Genomic DNA, 23,558 nt, shown 5'->3' on the forward strand with positions numbered 1-23,558 from the left:
AACACACTCAGCCTCTGTCTGAAACACACTTTATAGACAGAAACACCAAAGGAGCCCTTTAATTGAGAGCCACGCTCAGATGTGCACGCGAATGTAAACAACGTTAACATCTGCATTTCTGATTCATCCAAATGAAGTAAACTGTGGGCACTGGGTTAAACTCATAGTTAGCAGGCCAACTTTTTTTTGTTTTGACATGCTTCATCAGTTTCATGTTAAAGTGGTAAATTAGCTAAAATTTAATTTGGAGCCCAAACAGTTAAGAAATGCTTTGAGTCTGAAGTTTGCTATCACTGACTATCACTCTGCTATCACAAGACTATCACTGGGGCAGGACCCCTCTTGTCACTGGGGTGGTCCCATCAAAGGTATTTCTCAGCATCTTTAGTCAGGGATTATGACTGCATCATAATAAAGTTGCATTGACTCCACACAACTGTCCCGTCTCTGGGCTTTTTATTTTATTGTTCTGTTTTAAAACATGAGGTTATAAAAAGATACAAATATATACTTTTCACCTGAGAAAAACTTATTTAAAGGACACAACTGGACCTTAAATCCATTGTACCTTTTAAGAGCACATTTACATTGTTTGTGCCTTGATAAATGAAAAATGTACCTGCACAGCACCTTTAATTCTAACAGTGAAGCTCCAGAATAAAACTAAGGAAACTAACCAAGTCAGACACCAAACCAGTCTTGGCTGAGTAACTATATTTGGGACAGCTATGTCAATTTGATTTCTCATGTTGTAACTGCAGATTGCTGTGAAAGCAAAGTGCACTGGTAGCACTAGTTGCTTTTTGCCCTGTAGTTGACAGTGTAGGGAGAGAGAGAGAGAGAGAGAGAGAGAGAGAGAGAGAGAGAACAGGGCGTCCCACACAGGCAGTGGGTGCTGAATGAGCGGTATTGTGTGACATTAGACACAACAACAAACCTCTCATTGAACTGATGTTTGTCACAATTAATGCATTGGTGGTCTGCAGTGCCGCACAGACACTGCACAGTGTAAACTCCTTACGGGCTTCAGAAGACAGAGAGCTGCTGGATGCTTTGACACTCACGTTCTGTTGTGATCAGGTAACAGAATTCAAGAGACAATGCTGTTACGGTAATACTGGAGCCTTATTGGATTGTGCAGAAGCTGTGAATCTGATCTGGCCATGGTAAGTTCTGTATGAGGTAATGATTATTTATAGTATACTGTTACTGTAAATGCATTAGATTATATCACATGAAGATGCATTGCTTGCTGCAACTCAGGTATCAGAGTTGAAGCCATACTGCACTTTACATGTCTGATGTTGGCACATGTACAGCTGGATGTAATCTCTTGTTAGAGTATTGCTTTAAAACATGACATACAGAGCAGGATTCTGCTGCAGCACATTGTCAAAAGGTCAGATTACACTTTGTGTGGGATTAAGGTTTTCCACAATAAACGTGTGAATTAGAGGGCAGGGGTGAACGAGGTGATTACAGCTTTAAGGACTTTGTCCTAAACACAGCTTTCCCCATATACATACTGACAGGCTCTCAACAGAGGGGAGGGGAGAACAGAGTCGTTCAGGAGAGGGGCAGAGAGGGTGTTCGGGGGAATAGGAGAGAGAGAGAGAAAGGAAGAAAGAAAGGGGAGACAGTGAAATAAAGGGAGGGAGAGAGAAATAGGAGGGAATAAGATGGACAAGAAGCAAAGAAAGACATTTGTGAGTGAGCAAGAGAGGAGAGAAAACAAACAACAGAAAGAAGGATGGAAAGAAAGTAAAACAGAGAGCTAGGCAGGAAAAAAGAAGGTATTAAATGGGACAGATGAAGAGAAAGAAAGAAGACGGAGAAAGAGAATGTGAAAGGAGAGAGAGTAAGAGAGAGAATGTGAAAGGAGAGAGACAGTGGGAGTGAGTCAGGATAAAAGAAAGGAGAGACAGTAAGAGTTAAGGACAGAAGACAAAGAAAAAAAAGAGAAACAAAGAGTCAATGGATAAGGAGAGAAAGCAGCAGAGAGGAAAAAAAGAAGGAATGAAAGAAAGATAAGAGACAGTGAGAAAGATATGAGAGGGATGGGAAGAAAGCAACAAAGAGAAAGAGAGAGGAGAAAGGCAGAGAGAAATAAAAACAAGCAGGAAAAAAGGGGATGAAAAAGAAAGAGAGTAATAGAGACAAAAAGAAAGAGAAAGGAGAGAAAGACAGAGTGAGAAAGAAGGAATGAAAGAAAGATAAGAGAAAGATACAGTGAGAAAGAAATAAGAGGGATAGAGAGAGGGGGAGAAAACAACAGACAGAAAGAAAGACAGAGAAAGTAACAGAGACAGAAAGAAAGCGAGAAGAGAGAAAGTGACAGAAAGAGGGAGGAGAGAAAGTGACAGAGAGAAAGAGAGAAGAGAGAAAGCACCAGAGAGAAAAAGGAGAGGAAGCAACAGAGTGAGAGAGGGGGGAGGGGAGAGAAAGCAATAGACAGAGATAGAGAGAAAAGAAAGCAACAGAGAGGGAGAGATGAGAGAATGCGACAGAGAGAGAGAGAGAGAGAGAGAGATAGAGAGAGAGAAAGAGGGAGAGAGAGAGCTGCTCTGAGTAGTGGAGCAGCTCAGGGCTGTTGGAGAGAGCAGTAATGTTTGGCATCCAGCAGACAAAAGGGTGGGACTGGCAGTGAAACCGGTGATGAGTAAACTCGTCCTCCTCTATGTGTGTGTGTGTGTGTGTGTGTTAGTAGGTTTCCAGTTTCTACTGAATGTGTTTTAGACGTTGTGAGGCTAAGAATTCCACAGTTACTGGATTATTAGCATCTGTGTCTGTGTCTGTGTGTGTGTGTGTCCCTCTTGATGCTGCATGCTCTGTGTGAAAGCGGAGATGAGGAAGGCTGTGTAATGAGTGGGGATGATGATGTGTTGTTTGGGCTGGTCCTGAGAGGCAGGGCGGTAGGGAGTCTCCTCCAGACGCTCTCTGATCGCTGGCCGTCTTTCTGCTCCCTGCTGGACAGAAACACTCTGAGCTGCTTTTTGATCCAACAGACGAAGGTAAGACCTTTAGATTTTTTTAGTGGATTCAAAAGTTATTATATTGCTGCTCTAATTATTGTTCTTTTTGTCTTTTTGCCATTAAAATTTTGACTTTTTAACTCTCTAAAGGCCAGTTTCCTAGACATAGATTGAGACTGGTCTTGGACTAAATTGCAGTGCTGGTGTTGAATCACCATGGGAAGTTCTTCTTAGTTTAGACCAAGACTTATTCGAGGTCTGGGAAAGTGGCATTGAATGTTAATATTATCTCAGTGATACTTTGGCAATACTGTAAATAAATGTGGCCACGCCAACAGGGCTTACAGGTGGAGTTCCAGAATTCCAGCATTGTTTGATCTAAGGAAGATCTGTAGCATCTGAAACATGTGTAGCATGTGATCAGTTACCATACATGATTATTTCATTGCATTCCCCTGCACCTAAAAAAGAACTGAATGTCCATTCATTTGAAACCCATTAATTATAGAAGACAATACCAGGTGATGAACCAACTGCCCACTGACCTGTGATATAAGTGAGTAGTGAATCATCGGGTTTATGTTCTTTTACTTAGCAATTGTCCATCAAAATGACAGAGTAGAGATACAGCAATATGTCGCAGCTGTCGGAACAAAACTCATATCTCCATTTTTGTTGTTTCCTAATTTTTGACATAATTGGAAAATGCATGTTGTCCTTCAAGTTGTGTGTAAATTTCATGATGAACGGAACAAAAGAAAGAGCTCAAAATGATGTGGAAAAAAGTCTGGCTCCACTGACTTACATTAAGAGTTAAATGGATTTTTTTTCCTTCTCCTGTAAAGATACCATTTTGGAGATACAAGGTTTTGTTCCGACAAGAATGATATGTTAGTTGTTGTTTCAATGATGCTTTGACAATACTACCACTAAATATAGTCATGCCAGGCTTACTGAATTAAATAGAATTGAATTAGTGTCTAGATGCAACTGTTAATCCTATAAATACCATTTGGTTTATTTTAAGGCTAATTTCTACCATACATTTCAGAAATAAAAGCACTTTATTGGTGAAGTCGATGATTACACAGTTAACAAATAGTAACAAATAGTAAACAAAATTCATTCTCAGAAATTCAGTGACACTGACGTGGTGGTGGTGGGTTAATGTGTGTTGTGCTGGCATGAGTGGCTCAGACACAGCAGTGCTGCTGGAGTTTTTATACACTGTGTCCACTCACTCTCCACTCTATTAGACACTCCCACCTTGCTGGTGCAACTTGTAGATGTAAAGTCAGAGACAGTAGCTCGTCTGTTGCTGCACAGTTTGTGTTGGTCATCTTCTAGTCCATTATCGCTGGTTTCAGAATGCTGCACACAGGACACTGTTGAATGGATATTTTTAGTTGGTAGAAAATTCTCAGTCCAGCAGTGACACTGAGGTGTTTAAAAACTCCGGCAGCACTGCTGTTATCAGTGTCACTGCATTGCTGAGAATGATCCACCACCTAAATAATAAAAAAATATATATATATATATATATATTATATATAGTTTCTAGAGTCAATGTTCAATCTTATCTCTTACCTTAATCTTGTTTTTGTTTGTCAGTGACATGTTTTCTAACCTGGAAAAGAATCATGTGAGGTAACTCAGCATGTTTGTGCGTGAACAACCTCGCAGGCCCATCAGCACTTCATAACAGTGGGTCTGTTGCTTTTATTTAGCTGCCAGTAGTGAATTTGTTTCTACTCCTTACACTCAGCAGGGACAGCTTTGGTGGGCTTAGAAGCTCATTTTCCTCAGCTGCCTGCCGTTTAAGGGTAATTTCAGTGCAGATGGTGAACAGGCCTGTCCCAACCCCAGCCACACCCCATGAGACAGTGTCTCGGTCCTGCTTTGGTGGGAACTCGCCCACTATTAGAAGTCACTGTAATGCACTGTAATGACTTCAGTTGCCTTATCTCTGTCCGGTGTGAAGAACAACTGCCTCTCAGTTCACCACACTTATCTGAAGAGATTCCTAAGCTACTGTTACACAGAGTACATTGCGTGAATGTTACTGATGATATGTAGTAGGACTGTTAAATGATTCAAATATTTAATTGTGATTAATCGTATTTTGTTTTGGTAACAATTAATCGCAGTAGTTTGTTTAGTTAATCACAATTATTTATTTTATTTTGTGTAGATGATAGTGATTAATCACAGACGTTTGTGCAGCTCATCACAATAAATTGTATTGTTTTATGTAGGTAATAGTGATTAATCACAACAGTTTGTGTAGTTAATCATGATAAATCATATTACTTTGTGTAGGTAATAAAGATTAATCACAGAAGCTTGTGTAGTTAATCATGATTAATCATATTACTTTGTGTAGGTAATAAAGATTAATCACAGAAGCTTGTGTAGTTAATCATGATTAATCATATTATTTTGTGTAAGTAATAACGATAAATCTCATAAGTTTGTATAGTTAATCACAATTAGTCGTATTATTTTGTGTAGGTAATAGTGATTAATCACAGAAGTTTGTGTAGCTAATTGTGGTAAATTGTATTATTTTATGTAGGTAATACTGATTAATCATAGAGGTTTGTGTAATTAATAATGATTCATCGTATTATTTTGTATAGGTAATTGTGATTAATCACAGAAGTTTATGTAGTTAATCATGATTAATCATATTACTGTAACAGGGAGCGAGGAGGTGGACACACGTGCTGAGATAAGCGAGATTTATTAAAGGCAAATCCAGGGTCGTGGTCAAAACAGTCCAAGGTCATATATCCAACACGAAGAGTCCGGGGGACAGACATGACATAAACCAGAATCAAACAACACCAGTACAACCAACAAGATTCAAACAACAGCAAACACGACGAGCAAACAACGACCAGCAAACACTCAGGGCAAACACAGGGCTTAAATAACAAAGGGTAAACGAGGGACAGGCAGGAAACAGGTGAAAACAATCATGGGCGGAGACATGAAATGAGGGGCTGGACTAAACCAAAACCAAAACAAAGGGGCATGTGGAGTAGTGGGAGGAGCCAAGCGTGACAATTACTTTGTGTAGGTAATAGCGATAAATCATAGAAACTTGTGTAGTTAATCACAATTAATCATATTATTTCATGTAGGCAATAGCAAATGATACTAGTTTGTGTAGTTAATCATTAATCAAAATCACATTTTCCAGCCAATTAATGTACAGTTCTCAAATTACATGTTTTGTTGATTTTCTATGTGAAAATAAGTTAACACATCCTCTATAGAGAACACACTCCTGCACTTTAATGCACTCTTACTGTTTATTCACTGACAAAAATATTTTTAAAAAGTCAAATGTGGCCCATTTTATACTGTGTGATTTATTCCATCTTAAATTGATAAACTCAGCAAGGATATTAACTTCATCACAAATCAACAAAACATGTCACCTGACTGGGGGTGCCCAGATTTTTGCATAAAACTGTACAGACAATGGTTCCAACACCTCTGCAATTCTAGCCTTTCATTCTTGTTCATACAATTTGAGGATTGTTGCTAGACTGGAGGCTCTTGATGGGAGCTGGAGTTGCTTTTGTTATGCCTGTCCAGCACTACACAATAGTCATACTGGTTTTGTGACTGATTCACCCTCCAACAATCTCAAAAGGTGTCCCAATTTCAGTCATTTTCCTTGATCCCTACTTTCCCACTTTAACTGAAAATATGAACATACATCATCTAGAAGATGAAGAATATTTAAATATTTAAATATATTTATGGTTACTCCAAAAGTGTAAGCGCAGTCTGTTCTTGCACATGTGCAGACTGAGAAGTCAGAGTAAAAGTACATGTGCTCTGAGAAATCTTATTACTGAGCTAAAATGCAGCTCTCTTTATCAGATTTCTAGATTTCAGTCAGATCTAAGAAATCGGAGTATGCTGTTGCTACATGACCATATCTGCATTTGTCTGATGATGCTCAGATGATTGAGCACATGTAATTGAATTAAGTCTAGTCTTGGGCTAATATGAAACATAATAGTGATTGACTGTTGTACATTTGAGTCTAAGCCTAGGCCTAATCTGGGTGTGAGAAACCAGTGTGTTGCATTTATTTGTGAGAGAAACCATCTGAATTTACATGAATACTGCAGCTTTTTTCAATCCGACACATCTGCAGCATATAGTTGATTACCTTAGACAATGATTTCAATGGATTCTCCACTCAAAAACTAGAAAACCAATTAACATGAAACATGCTTATAATAGAGGCCAGCGTGCAGGTGCTGAAGCAGTCCATTGGTGTCTATTGTGTGTTTTGAATCAATGGCTTTTCTGTTGTTTTACTAAATACAAAGAAATGCGTCAAAATGGGTTTGCATAGTAAATGACTGCACAATAGATATGCAGCAGATTGAGACAGGGTTGAAAATTGCTAGAGTATTCCTTCAATGCTTGGCTTAACACAGAGACAGCAAGGCAGTGCTGAATTTCTGCATCCTTGGAAGGGAGAGTGTTGAGGGATCAGAGAGCCAAGAGTGCTAATCACAGCTGTCTCATGTGATAAGGTCTGTTTGGGGTCAAATGGTTATAGAGGCTGAGGTTGTGAATGGGGGAAGGGGTTATAGTGGGTCCACAGGGGGCTGTGTCTGTGTTTTTGAGGGGGTGTTCAAACAACTATTGTTGAGTCTTTAAAGGTTATTACTTGTATCATCATTTTATTGCACTTTTGGCTCGAATGGGTGTTTGTTCAGAGTTGTGAATTCTGGGCCACCTAATTATATGGTTATAGACCAGGGATGGGCTGGTCACCCATTTTAATGATATATTGTGGTGTAAATGCCAATGATAATTAAACAGTTTTAACAATAACTCATAATAAACTCATAAATAATAATAATTCAGATAACCATATACACTTACTGCCTAAGTTACAGCGGAAATTAGTGTTTTTTAAGCATTACGTCTTTTAATCCAATTTATAGGGTGCATGTCCCACATCCCTATTGTTTTGGCTTATGATGGTTGTGCGATTTTAAATACCAAAAACTAATTTACTATTTACCAATTTTCCACCTCTCTATATGCAATAGAACGGAACAGGCTCTTTTTGTTGCTGTGCCTTGAAGTTGAATATGTTAAATATATGTAAATGACCTCTATTCTGATTGGCTGCCTTGGCCCAAAGCTGTATTGTGCAAACATCAACACGAGTGGGCACAGCTAAATGTCTTTATGCTGAATAGGCTGATTTATGTAAATGTGTTGGTTTTTGTGACATCAGAAAAACAGTAACTTCTAATTCAGGCTGTTTTTTGCAGCTTAGTTTCCATCGATGGACTTTATTAACTGTAAATGGTATGTTTTGAAACTTCAACAATGTTTTTGTGCTACGTGAAGCTCTTTAATTTCACAAAAGCAAGAAAAAAATGTTTTTCCATGATATGAGTCCTTTAAATATACAGCAATAAAGCTGAAAATCAAAACAATCTTAGTTGTAATCTTAGCCTTATTACAGACAGGAGAGAGAGGGAGAGAGAGAGAGAAAAAAGAAGCAGTGAAACAAAAGAAGGATCATGCGCAAAGGTCATGAGAGGACTTGAGTGGAGGCCCAGTGCTTCTGGCTTTTCCCCTCACCACACAGGCAAATGAGTCCAGTCAGTGGACACAGCATGACTATGTGTGCCATCACATGACACACATCTATAGCCACCTGTTGCATGACCCACAAACCCAAAGGGCAGTGTAGTAAGGCCAGTCCTGGCTCCACAGATCCAAGCCCATTCCCCTGTTTAGATCAGCTCCAAAAAATACAAAAAACAAAAATACACCAGTTGAACTTTGCAGTGATTTATCCATGTTTATTCATAAATCAGTGATGGCTGTCAGATTTAAAAAAGCAGCTGTAGACTACTGTCCAATCACGCATGATTCATTTCCCATTAACTGCCACTAAAGAGCTTCAGCTGTTGCATCAGAAACTCACTGGGCACAGGTCTTCTTGTTCTCTGTTATTGATTTGAGATTGTTTAATGGAGGCAGATTAAGAACGTAATTTAAAGTCTTGGCTGGGGATGTTATGCAGCCTTTATGCAGACTGTTTAGGCCCAGACTGTGAATGATATATTGTGAAACGTAGATGGTATAAAATATGCTTTAGTGGTCAAGTCACATCATGACTTTGTAAAGCAATGTATAATACAATTCTACTGGGAACACAAACATTGAGATACACAAAAATACAATACAGTCGTATGCAAAAGTCATATGTTTTTCCAGCAGGAGACACAGTTTCATCATTTAAAGAAGAAGCAGTCATAAATCTCAGCAGGATCTAATGAACAACTTTCAAAAAAGGCAGTACAAACAGATATTGAGTTACGTAGCATTATTCATATGATTTCCATGAAAGGATTTCATTATATTGTTTAATTCTGAAAACAATGTAAGCTGAAGGAGGTACAGAACACAGCTACAGCAGACCATGTTTGAGTGTTTCATGGTTGATCTGCTGCTCAAATAGTTTGAACACACCTGCACTGACTAGCATTGGAGAGAGAGGGACATTAACAGAACTATTTCTCATTTGCATTGCAATTCAGATTATTTGTTAAGTGTTAGACCTGTTTAATGTTTTGGGGGTTTTTTGGCTCGTTTTCTCTTTTGAAAAGTGCCACTTTTAATTATTTTCGGCTGCAACTTTTTTTTGCATCACTGGGCACAAGCCTATTCCTATAACTGCGTTCTCTGGATGGAGCTCCATCCAATACCTTTAGGATAAGTTGGAGTGGTCCAGAATTTATTATCCAACGCTCAGTAATGCTCTTGTGGCTGGGTGCAATCAAATCCCCACAACAATGCTCAAATAGTGATTCATAATACAACACAGTCTCTCTAAAAAATATCACCTGAACTACCCTTATAATAATTTCCCTGTCAAAACTTAAACTGCTTAAACTGCGGTTTGGCTTAAAAGGTCTGCAAGCAGTTTTAGGTTTTTAAACCTATTTTTCTATTTACAAAGACATTTACACACACACACGCACGCACGCACGCACACACACACATCTTCTAAGCTGCTTCTCCTTCTGGGTCACTGGGGGTGCTGGAGCCTATCCCAGTGCTCATCAGCCGGAAGGCAGGATACGAAATTTAAAAAGGAATTCAATTTAGACATCTGAAAATGACAATTTTACTTGTGGAAATTAATATCTTCTTGGTCAAAAGAGATATCTACTAGTCAAATGTAAATTTTAAATTTTAAATTTCACATGTGCACACTGAATTTCTGATATTACAATTTAAATAATTACCGGTTTATATTTTATGATATTTTATAGAATAATTTTCACGTGTAAACTCAATTCCTGAGAAAAATAGATAATACAAGCTAAGCTTGCTGTAGTAATTAGAATTTAAATATCGCAGGGGTTTTATGTTTTTAAATGTTAAAGTATATCAGTAAAACAAAAAAATATAATTTGTACAGTTAAAAGTGCCATTTTGTGATTTGATAATTATGTTTTTATGTACATCATCTCTTTAACAATATTTTCTGATAATGAAACTTTGTTTCTTGATTCAAAGTTAAATGACATCTTTACCAAGCAGTGTACTATTATTCACAGCACTTCTTCTCTGAAAGTGAATTTTGGTTTTCATTCATTTATCTTTCATTGTATCAATTTTGGTAGCCAATGGAGTTTGACGTGGCATGAATCTTTAATATGTATAACCTCATTTACATGTTGATTTTGATTGGCTCTTGCCTAGAACACTGGTGAAAACACTGCAGTGCTAATCACCTTTATGAATTATAGTCTTATTTACCCTGCTGCACATTTTGAGTTTTATGACTCTGGCCAAAAGTGTAATCTCAAACCACCATGCTGACTGTTGATGTTCTCCCATGTGTAAATGTGACTTTTCCTTTCCAAGTTTTTTTTAAGACAGAGGAACAGAAGCAATATTTGATTAGCCTTTGCAATCAGTGTTTGCTCCAGACACAATAATGACATAATTACAGGCTTGAAGATTTTTATCAGCCAAACCCTCCAGGGTCATGTCCTGAAAGTGGCCCTGAGTATGCATGAAAACACGGACACGTGTGTCAACACAGTCCTACGCTAATTTCTCCCAGGAGGTTTTAACTGTTGGCCTTTGATTTAGATGGGAAGAGCTGGCAATAATTAGCATATGGCTGCATACGTAGGTAGTGCAAGTATGACACTACTTACAAAGGACTTCTGTAAGTAGTAAGAGTCTGTGAATAAAAGATCTCTAACTTTTGTCTTCTTTGCTTTATAGATCATTGCTTCAAATCTCCAGCTCGCCGGACCCGAGAAAGGATCTGTAAGGCCTCTGGATATTTTCTAAAGGAAGTGAAAGAGCTAAGATATTAGCATAGTGCCATCTTGACAATGACAAGCATAATATTTAAAATCATAACTTTGGTGGATGATTGCTTCAGTCATGTCTTGAAGTCTCTTTGCCTGTGACAGTTTACAATCTCTAGCCTGGTCACCCCATCTCACTTCTAACATTTAGAAAATGCCAAGTATGTCATTTAGAAATACCAACATGCCAGGCTTAAGCAAACTGTTGAAATTACCAGAGCTCTTTACTCTGAGTAAATCTCCCAGTTAGTTCAGTTTTTGTAGGAAGTCTGGCAGAACTGACATATTTTTCTTTGAGCAATTGATCCTCAAATGATCTTCACTGAACTGTGTAGTTTAGCCTTTCTGGTTACAATGACTATGATTTGACTGGCGACTTTTTTGGAGGAAAAACATGTAGAATGTGTTGGAGAAAATGTGATGGAAAGTGAAGAACCTCAGTAAATTTAATAAGAAACAAATCAGTCTATCCACGTAGCTACAACCATTTCTGCATGACCCCATCACTGAGATTTTACACATTTAGAGTGGCTTGATGTGAAATTGTAGCATAACTTACAGATTTCCTTTACAGTGGTGGTGATAGGAACCAGAGGTCATAGTGGATTTTATTTACTATCCGAAATGACCCTTGAATCTACATGTGTCTTCTGAGTTTTTATCTGTAGTGTTATTAATGGTGAAGTAGTGGCAAATCTGAAAAACTTCTAACGACTTAACTAAACTATGTCCTGCATGTACCTCTCTGTCATAAAGACCTTTTAAATATGCATTTTAGGTCAATATCCTATCATTTGGGTTCTGGCTTTCTGTGAGGGAGCATTAAACTCTTCAGACTTGTTCCTATCACCACCACTGTCTATGACTATGACTGACTATGTTTACATATTAACAATTTAATTATAAAGAAAATTTGAATTCTACTTTAACTTCTAAACACAGTTCAAGACTACAGAAAAAATGATGTAGAATGTGTAAAGGGACTAATATTGTAAGCTTTAAGATTTAATATAATGTCATTTTATCACCATTTCGAGGTTTTCACCCTCATTTTAGGCTTCTGGGTAGTTGCAATCTTTGAGAAGTCACTTTCTCGCTCTCTGCCACAGCCCAGGCACCTGCATGCTATAGAAATGTATTGTAATCTTATTGGAGGAAATGAGTTTCTCTCCCTCTTTTTTCAAGGCCTTATCTTTCTTATATTTCCAGGGGAGAAATGTGCAGCAATTCCTGATTTGGGTGTAGTGGATAATTAGGGAAATACCCAGAGTTAAGCCAAGCATGGGAGAAACGGGAGCTGGGGATGGTGGGTGGGGGGGGTGAACGTGCATTTGTGTCTGCGCGTGTTCTGCCTTGTTGACATGTTGTGGCTGTGTGGGTTCCTGGCATTCTGATTTGTGAAATAAGAGAAAAATCACATTGCCAGGGATTACCACTCTGCCACAGCCTTACCTTCAGTGCATTTTCAAAGATGAAACTATAAACGACACTTTTTAAAATTCGTCTTTCTGAGCGGGTGCAGAGCTTGGCTGATTGGTGAACAGCTGTTGGACTCTCCTTTGTTCACAGTGGCTAAGTTCTTCACCTGGATAGAAAATGAGAGAAGGTCCTGCTTCTTCGTTTGGTGGATCCATGTCTTGGATACACTAAGGTAAATATATAATGCCACTGTTAAGATCGCTGTTCTGAAGTGTCTTTGGATTTTTTTGGAGGGCCCCACCTTGTCTTGCTAGCTGATGAACTGTAAAATTAGAAGCTAATAATAGTAAGTACCACAAGGCATAACTGGCTAGATAATATATTGCTGATGTCTGGATGCAGGTTTGGGTTCTAATAAGTTACAATTTAAATTACAGATAACTTTCTCTGCAACACTCTCTTTTCTCTGCAACACAGTATTGCTTATTTACCTAGTTAGCTTTGTGCCATTTAACTCTAACCCTGGTGCCCAGTGTTGTTGTCTTACTGTTATAAATGCTTTGCTTTCTCCATTTTTAGCAACGCCACATATTTAACTTATATTCAGAGAAAGTAGTTAACCACTGTGGTAAAGTGAATTAACCGCATCTGTGTTTGTTAGGTTTTGCATGGCTGACGCTCAGCTCAGTCAGAAAGCTTGTCTACATTGAGCTTGCTTTGTTAGACTGTCCCCAGATTCACAACTTATTTTTTGAATAAAAAAGAACAAACAAAAATAAACAAAACAAAACATAACTTTATCTTTAAATTTTGCTCTTCATCTTCTCTTTTTCTTTTGTGTTTTTTAGCTCCAAATGTGTATGTCCTTATTTGAGACATGATTGACTAGTTTTATATATATATATATATATATATATATATATATATATATATATATATATATATATATATATACATGCTAAAAAATTATGTTAAGAAGCCTAAATATTTATTCAAAATAGCTGTTTGGTCAGATTTAGCCAGTAATTTGGATTATGTTGCTGTTGTTACAGACGTATATCAACATGAACACATGCATATCTTGGGGCTGCTTTAACTTATGATCGGATTGGACAGCACAGAAAAAAATGCTCATGACATAGGCTACTTGACTGCTTCAAGCTTTTCCATTGTTTCCAACAACAGTATGCAAATCACAAATCTCTGTGTGTCTATTATGACCCCCTACCTCAATACTCTCTTTCACATTAAAGCTGAAACTGGGCAACTGGGACGCTTTGTGAACGTTCATCAGAATTGGCTTAGCTCTCTGTGTTGTTAAAAATCAGATGTACATCAAGATGGTGGTGGAACAGCTCAAGCACTGTATTAGCTATGAAAATCCAGAGGTTGAAGAAAATGGTGTGTTTGAATAAAATGCATTGATCACATCTAAAAATTTTGACTTTGTGTGAAGAAGCCTTTAGGCTCCAAAGAAAATCTGTCTGAATGGGCTGGATCCCGAAATGAATGGGGGTGTGGCTCATAAAGCTGGTTTGACTGTGTGTAAAGTGGATAACACAAGTCTGATTCCTCGTCCAGGCAAAAGTCCCACTACCATGCCAATAAAAGTGCTTGAGCTAGCCACTTAATGCTACTTACACCTACCATTGTAAGCCCCTTGTTAAACATTGAGGCTACTTTAAAATGGGAGCAGAGGAGCACAACTGATGTTACAAATATTCTTCTACGAACTGTCTGCAATATTATATTTTTCCAGAGTGGGCTCCAGATTCCCACACTTAACTAACACTGCTGTAAATCCACTGTTCAGCCACCGAGGTCGTCTGATTGAATCCACCCCGATCTCATGAGGCAACAGCCTCCTTTTGGAAAGGAGAAAACAGATGCATGGATTTCATAATACAAAGATTGTGACATCTGGCTGACAATAAATGTTTGCCTCTTGAACACAAGGATGTCTGCCAGCTGTAAACAGTTCCATGTGTGAAAATGTGCTGAAATGCACAGCGTTTTTCAAGCTTCTAGTTAAATTAGGTGCCTCCTACTGATCTTATGTCAAGAATGATTTTAATTGACAAAATATGGTAGTTATAGGTTATATTGATTATTTGAACAATATACAGAAAAATGCATGAAAAGTTGAAAGTGCCATTAAAAGTGAAGTGAAAGCTAATTTTCCCCAAATATTTTGAATTATTAGATTATTCATAGGTATAGACTATATGGTTTTGGTCTCTCAGTCTTAAAAAAGCTTTTTTTTCTAAGTATTAAAATGAAAGATGCATGATAGTTGGTTACATGAAATGCAGTTAGTCAATAACTAGTTAAACTGGAAAAGAACTTCTTGATGTACTTTTAAATGTACTTGTGCTAGAATGTATTTGTATAAACTGTTTATTCATGCATAAATGCACACTCAGGTTCAGCCTATGTCCTGTGGACTGCGGAGCTGTTGTCAGGACCTTGTCTCCAGTGCCTTCTGAGCTGATATCAGTTCTACTGTTACACTGGCTCAGTTCAGCAGGAACAGGAGCCTGGCCCCCAAAACCAGACAAACATCTCTTAAACAGCACTCATGTTCTGTAGCAGCCTACAATGATCTGATGATTCATGAGATGATTAATACAACATACAGTATGATGAATATACTCCAGTGCTGTGCTGTGTACTTCTATGGTTCATTAAACCTGGAAAGATTTTTTTCCACTCTCTGTCTTTCTTGAGAAACAGAACATTTCAGAAAGAAATCCTTATTAGTCCTTCAAGTTAAAGACCCTAAATTATAAACCTTTTCTCCTACTGGAGATTAAAAGTTAAAAGAACATTTTGTTGACCACACTCAAGGACTTTTTATCTGTAGTAGATTCAGGCACTTTAATGGGCCCAGATCATGTGAAAATGGATTTTATGAATCTTAAAGTACATTAACAAAAGACAGTCTGTTGCAAATGTTACAAGTGGATGTCAGAAAAAAAATTCAAGATAAGATCAGATAATTCTTTATTAGTCCCACAATGAGGTAATTCACAGTGCTACAGCAGCAAAGAGATAGCAATGCACTCAAGAAAAGAAGTAACAAGAAGAGAATTAATGGGCGAAGTACAAGGGAATGCAAGAGAAATGTAGGATGTAGACCCTTTATCAGCAACTATAGTGGTGGAAAATCATGATAGCTGTGTCAGAGAGAGTCTCTGAGTTTGCTGAGAGTTTTCTTCCAGTAATACCCTGAGGGAGAAGCGACTTAGAAGATGTGTGTGTGTGGGTGTGTGTGGGTGTGTGTGTGTGTGGGTGTGGGTGTGTGTGTGTGTGTGTGTGTGTGTGCCTGCTGGGGCACAGTGATGTAATCAAATCTAAAGGCAGGCAAAAGTCTTTACCCTTTGATTTAAGATTACAGAGAAACAGCAAGATGAACAACATTTTGTGTTTTTAGTCAGAGTTTCTCAGCCCTGGTCCTACAGGCCCACTGTGCTGCACTTTTAAGTGCTTTTCTTGCTTTGACACATCCACTTTAACTGTATAATTGGCTGATAATGAGCTTATTAGTTGAATTAGGTGTTTTGGGAGCAGGGAAAACGCTAAAAAGTGCAGGGTAGTGGGCGTCCAGGATCAGGGCTAAGAAACACTTTTATTAATAATATGATTAACTATATTTAACGTTACCAGGGCCTAACATGGTAAAAACATGATTTCAGGTTGACTGTAAACTTTGTGTGGTGTTCATGTTTTTGTTACTCAGTGGTCTGGTGGACCCGCCACCAGTGCGCAGTCATATTGGAACAAGAAGGGGCCATCCCCAAACTATTCCCACAAAGTTGTTAGCATTAAAGTGTCCAAGATCTCTTAGTCTGCTGAAGCAGACCTCCCTCCACCAAACTTTAGACAAGCACTGTTCTCCTGGCAACCGTCAAACATAGACTGATCCATTGGATTGCCAGATGGAGAAGCGTGATTCATCACTCCAGAGAACACGTCTTCACTGCTCTAGAGTCCACTTTACACCACTGCATTTGACGCTTTGCATTGCACATGGTGATATAAGGCTTGGATACAGCTACTCAGCCATGGAAACCCATTCCATGAAGCTCTGTACTCTGTTCTTGAGCTGATCTGAAGGCCACATGAAGTTTGGAGGTCTGTAGTGATTGACACTGCAGAAAGTTGGTGACCTCTGCACACAATGTGCCTCAGCATCCGCTGACCCCCCTGTCATTTTACGTGGGCCACCACTTCGTGGCTGAGTTGCTGTCGCACAGGTGGCATCCTATCACGGTACCATGCTGGAATTCACTGAGCTGCTGAGAGCGACCCACTCTTTCACTAATGTTTGTAGAAGCAGTCTGCAGGCCTAGGTGCTTGGTTTTATACACCTGTGGCCATGGAAGTGATTGTAACACCTGAATTCCATGATTTGGATGGGTGAGTGAATACTTTTGGAAATATAGTGTATACAAACACATACACACAGTGTGAAGTGTGAAGATACTGAAAATGTATATTTTATACACCGATCAAGCATAACATTATGACCATATCCACCAAATGGTACCTGCTCTGTAAGGGTCCATGGGGGTCCTGAGCATTGAAGAATAGGGTAAATGGGGTCTAACAAAGTATGTAGAGAAACAGATGGATTACTAGACTTTTTGAATAACTTTAATAATGGGTATGAGCTGATCACAATTTATGTAATCAGGTCTTCTAACAGCTTGTCCTATCCATCAAGTAGTCCTAAAGTGCATGCACATATAATTACTATAGTATAAAAACTCAGTGTTTCAAATGTTTTATTGCGTTTTTAATGTTAATTTAGCCTTACTTCACGTCTGTCGTACAGACTCAGCTTGATATTACTACTTACTCCCTGCTGTAGTGATTTAGGCTATCAAATGCTTTCAATGTGGGTAACACTTTGAGGCTATTAAAATATCCTACCTATACATTTGAATGCTGGTGGCATTTACAGATAAAGAAATGTAGGTCCATCAAAATATTGTACGTACAGTTTTATGTAGGGAGCTAATTAGTGTTCCTGTAAATATGCACTACAGTAGCACATTTCAACAGAGTAGGACACCTTATCAGGACACTGTTAATGAATGTGCCTTCACTTTCAACAGAAACAGAGTCTCATGGCCTCTGAGATTAAAAAAAATAAAAATTAAATAGTCATATACAGGGGAATATGTTACAGTTACATCATAGAAAAATTCCACATACAGATTTATATTGAATGTTTTCAAATAAAAGGACAGCATGTACATTTACATACAAAAGACACATAAAAGTTAAATCAAATGAAAAATTAAATAAATACAAACAATAAATAAAAAATAAGAAAAAATGACATATGTGTCCTACATGTATATGATGTTACTTAATGCAGTGTTTTAATGTCTGTTCAGCTTTTTTTTATAATAAGGAGTCATAAAAAAAAACAGGTCATAGCAAAAAAGCGTGAAAATGAAAAGACCATCGTCTCATTTGTAGAAATACATGTGTGTAGAGACATGAATGCTGTGAAGGGAGATCTACCTCTGAGATTTGAATGGGGCACTTGAGAAGATAACTGAATAAATACTCCAGACCTGCGGGGGGCAGTAAGGTGCTGCTATGACTTTACCTGTTTATCTAGGGGGTAAGGGTGACGTCCTAGTGGGGGATACTGCGCAGGTTTGCGCAGGAGGTGGTAATGGAGCTGAACAGACACCTGCAGGACAGAGTACCAGAGTATTATGGTATATTATGACACAATATGATGCAATATTCTTTTCAGAACATATCATAGATATTGTCAGTACTTATAAAGCACTGACCAACTGCATATTTCATTATAAAGAGAGCAAAATTTGTCCTGTTAGATTGAATTTAGTGTAACACATTATTCCAAATGTTCAATCAAAATGATAGTGTTCTTAGTTTTTCATAGGTTTTTTTAAAATGTAGCACTACTGGCTCTTCTTCATGAAAAAGTCTTGAAGTATTGCAATACAATATTTTTGTCGCTGACCAAAGAAAACATGTGTCTCCTTTTTTGTCGATTTTAAGTTTTCTGTGACATTTGAGCACGGTGACTGTCTTTTAAATCATGTAAAAATGTGATGATGAGTGGATATGGCCTAAAATATGGACACATGACCATCAAATAACATATGAAGTTGTTTGACTTCTCATTCTCATTCATTGACTTCTGCTTTCACATTAATATGCAGTCCCCCCACCTAACAGCCTCCTCTCTTCTGAAAAGACTTTCCATGAGAATTAGAAATGTGCCTCTGGGAATTTGTGCCCATTCAGGCAAAAGAGCATCTGTGAGGTTAGACACTGATGATGGAGAAGAAGGCACATAATCAACATTCCAACATCACAAATGCTCTTTTGACTGATGTTGGATGAGAAGGCCTGGCTCACTTACTGATTTACAGCAAAGGTGGCATCCTATGGCTGTGTCAGGTTTAAAGTCACTGAGCTCTTCAGTACGACCCGTTCTACAGCTGGTGTTTGTGTATATAAATTGCATGGCTATGTGCTTTTTCTACACCTGTGCCATGTGTGTTGCTAAAATACCTGAAACTAATCAATCTAATCATTCTATAATTTGGCCCTATATCTTCTTCTTCTTTCGGCTGCTCCCTTTAGGGGTCGCCACAGCGGATCATCTGCCTCCATCTTGCCCTATCCACTGCCTCCTCTACTTTTACACCAACCATCTCCATGTCCACCTTTACTACATCCATAAACCTTCTCTGAGGTCTACCTCTTCTCCTTCTACCCAGCAGCTCCATCTCCAACATTCTTTGCCCAATATATCCACTACTCCTCCTCAACACATGTCCAAACCATCTCAACCTGGTCTCTCTGGCTTTATCTCCAAACTGCTCCACCTTCACTGTCCCTCTGATCTGCTCATTTCTAATCTTGTCCAGCCTTGTCACTCCCAATGAAAATCTCAGCCAATCTTCATCTCCGCCACCTCCGCTCAGCCTCCTGTCTTTTAGACAGAGCCACAGTCTCCAAACCATACATCATAATTTGGCCCTATCAGAGATGCTGGCTTTTGAACTTTGCACTGATAACAATCCGGACAGTCCTTTTCCTCTTTGGTCCGGAGGACACGATGTCCATGATTTCCAAAAACAATTTGAAATGTGGACCCGTGAGACCACAGGACTCTTTTCCACTTTGCATCAGTCCATCTCAGATGAGCTCGGGCCCAGAGAAGCCGGTGTTTCTGGGTGTTGTTGATATATGGCTTTCGCTTTGCATGGCAGAGTTTTAACTTGCACTTGTAGATGGAGCAACAAACTGTGTTCACTGACAATGGTTTTCTGAAGTGTTCCTGAGCCCATGTGGGAATATCTGTTACAGAATGATGTCGGTTTTTAATGCAGTGGAGGGCTCGAGGGTCACAGGCATTCAATGTTGGTTTTCTGCCTTGCCGCTTACTTGCAGAGATTTCTCCAGTTGTTCTGAATCTTTTGATGATATTATGGACTGTAGATGATGAAATCCCTAAATTCCTTGCAATTGCACGTTGAGAAAGGTTGTTCTTAAACTATTTTTGCTCACGCAGTTGTTCACAAAGTGGTGAACCTTGCCCCATCCTTGCTTGTGAAGGATTGAGCCTTTCAGGGATGCTCCCTTTATATCCAATCATGACACTCACCTGTTTCCAATTAACCTGTTCACCTGTGGAATGTTCCAAACAGGTGTTTTTTGAGCATTCCTCAACTTTCCCAGCCTTTTGTTTCCCCTGTCCCAACTTCTTTGGAACATGTTGCAGGCATCAAATTCTAAATGAGAGAATATTTGCAAAAAACAATAAAGTTTATCTGTTTGAACATTAAATATCTTGTCTTTGTAGTGTATTCAATTGAATATAGGTTGAAAAAGATTTGCAAATCATCATATTCTGTTTTTATTTATGTTTTACACAATGTCCAAACTTCTTTGAAATTGGGGTTGTATTACAGTTGTATATACAATGAGGCCCTGTGACATTTAGAAAAGTATCAGAAGTGTTCTTGCTAGAATCATTTTGCCTCTGTTATAGAGCTTCTGTGCAAAGCAGTGATGGAGCAGATGATGAACGGAATAAAGGTTTATCTGTCACAGTGCTTGAGCTGGAAGGCAGTGATGAGGTACTGCACCTGTTAGAGACAACAGATGGTGAAGAAAACACTGTAACAGATTTAAACAGCACTCAAAGATGATTTGAATGGAAAATGAAGCTCACAAACCACCTGCATGTCCATTTTAAGCCTTTCGGGTGCTCTCAGTGTAGAAAGACTTTTCCTGGAGGTACGTTTTAAGGGCCCATGCACAATGTCACTTTGGAGTGAAGCTATTGCAAGCACTGTGGGATGAATTTTACGAGGAAAGCCAGCATGGTTGCCCATGTGCAGCAACATAGCGAGGAACCTGTACCTCTTCAGTGTGGTGATTCAATTTTAAATTAGGCCAGGTCATTTCAATGCAAGTAGTGGCCAAAAAGCTTCTCTAAGAATTTAAGGACCAGCATGCTGGTTCATGGATAGTAAAACTTTTGTTGCTATGTATGCAACACATCAGAAAATGCATTTAGGCAAAAAATCTCTAAAACTCTTTGCATGATCAAACCAGCTGAATGCTTTGTATGATAGTTTTAACTTGTATTTGTGGCTGAAGCAACAAACTGTGTTCACAGAGTTCACAGGGTTTTTCAGAAGTCTTTCTGAGCACATGCACTGATTTCCTCTACAGAATGTGTTTGAGGGCCCAAAGATCACAGCCAGACAGAATTAGTTTTCAGTCTTGTCCCATGCGTACATGTGTATTTTTGATTCTCTGAAACTTTTAATGATATTATGTACTGTAGATGACAAAATCGCCAAGTTCTTTGCTATTTTATGTTGAGAAATGTTATTTTTTCATTGTTGCACTTAACCTAATTATTTGTGAGATGTTCCACAAGCTTTTTCTTTTGTTGCCCTGTTCTAACTTTTTTTGAATGTGTTGTCATCAAATTCAAAATAGATGTATGTTTTTAAAAAAAAAAAACAACAAAATTTCTTAGTTATACCATTTGATATGTTGTTTTTGTACTATTTTCAATTAAATATAGGGATCAAATGATCCGCATATCATTGCATTGTTTTATTGACATTTTGTCCAAACTTTTTTGGAAACGAGATTGTATAATGTAAATCATGTAGAATACTGTACATGTCATGCTAATTAGCAGAGCAACACATTTATCAAACTAACATTATTTCTAAATAAGGAAAAAGAAACTCATTCAGGGCATTTCCAAGCCAGAGACTGTTAGTTCAGGTTGCAACAGGAAAACCCAGTGAAGGAGAGGAATCAACCTCTACAAACACTTTGTACAATGCAAAGACAATTTTAGCTCAGGCACTTTATGATGAAAGCTTTACGAAAGAATGTCTTGAAGCAAGTTCAGGGCTGTTGTGTACTATATATTTCCTGTTAAAAAAAGACTTAATTTCGTGTGTGACTAGACTTGATATGGAAAGAAGGCACAAAAAGGCAGATGAATCATCGTCCAGAAGAAAAGTTTGAGTTCATAACATTTATTTCATGACATTTCATAAAAAAACTAGTTGAAGGGTTTTGCATTCTGACCTCAGAAGGCCAGTCAGAGTCAAATAAGGCCAGTCAAATAGAAATGTCCAGGCCATTGCATCACACGTGAGAACATACACGTGCGGCAGATCTGCTCAGTCTCTTCATGCCTTTGCTTTGCTGGTGCCTGTTGTTGTGCTCTTGCGCGGAGTGACCTGAGCATGTGGTCATTAGTGCAGTACTGAACTCCTCCACTGTGTGTCAGGCAACTCAAGCAAACGAGTTGTAAATCAGGCAGCTTTCTTTGTTTTTGTATCTTTGAAGTGACCTTTGTGATTGATTTACACCATTTAACCTTATTATTATTTATTTATTTTTATATTATATTGTATACTCTCTCTTCATAAAATATTCTTATTTTGGTGAGACATACAGTTTACATGCTTTTTTCTCGTCATTTCAGTTTGTTTCTCTGTTGCACAGTTTATACATCGATCAGGCAAAACACTTTGACCACTCCCTTGTTTCTGCACACACTCATTTTCCATTTAATCAGCTCCAATTACTATATAGGTGCACTTTGTATTTCTACAATTACAGACTGTAGTCCATCCGTTTCTCTGCATACTTTGTTAGCCCCCTTTTACCTGGTTCTTCAGTGATCAGTACCACATGGACCCTCACAAAGCAGGCACTGTTTGGGTGGTGGATGATTCTCAGCACTGCAGTAACACTGATGTGGTGGTGGTGTGTTAGTGTGTGTTGTGCTGGTATGAGTGTATCAGACACAGCAGTGCTGCTGGATTTTTTAAACACTGTATCCACTCACTGTCCACTCTGTTAGACACTCCTAACTTGTCAGTCCACCTTGTAGATTTAAAGTCAGAGACAGTAGCTCATCTGCTGCTGCATAGTTTGTGTTGGTCATCCTCTAGTCTTTCATCAGTGGTCACAGGACACTGCCCACAGGACACTGTTGGCGCTGTTGGATATTTTTGGTTGGTCGATTATTCTCAGTCCAACAGTGACACTGAAGTGTTTAAAAACTCCAGCAGCACTGCTGTGTCTGATCCACTCAGACCAGCGCAACATATACTAACACACCACCACGTCAGTGTTGTTTACTCATTATACTGTTATTATACTCTCATTATACTCATTATTTTATTATTTTATTATCTATTGTACAGTGTCCTTGGGTCTCTTGAAA

The 23,558-nt window shown here is 38.5% G+C and overlaps 1 protein-coding gene across 1 annotated transcript in view; it reads left to right on the plus strand.

Moving 5' to 3' along the window:
• The first annotated feature begins 1,025 nt into the window (after positions 1-1,025).
• Positions 1,026-23,558, plus strand: part of carm1l (coactivator-associated arginine methyltransferase 1, like) — a 49,204-nt gene continuing 26,671 nt past the window's right edge. Inside the window, exon 1 of the mRNA XM_017700239.2 lies at positions 1,026-1,166. The gene's annotated coding sequence lies outside the window, so the exon portion shown is untranslated. The remainder of the gene's footprint in view (positions 1,167-23,558) is intronic.

The sequence above is a fragment of the Pygocentrus nattereri genome, chromosome 18 (genome assembly GCF_015220715.1).
Source record: "Pygocentrus nattereri isolate fPygNat1 chromosome 18, fPygNat1.pri, whole genome shotgun sequence".
NCBI classification, from domain to species: Eukaryota; Metazoa; Chordata; class Actinopteri; order Characiformes; family Serrasalmidae; genus Pygocentrus; species Pygocentrus nattereri.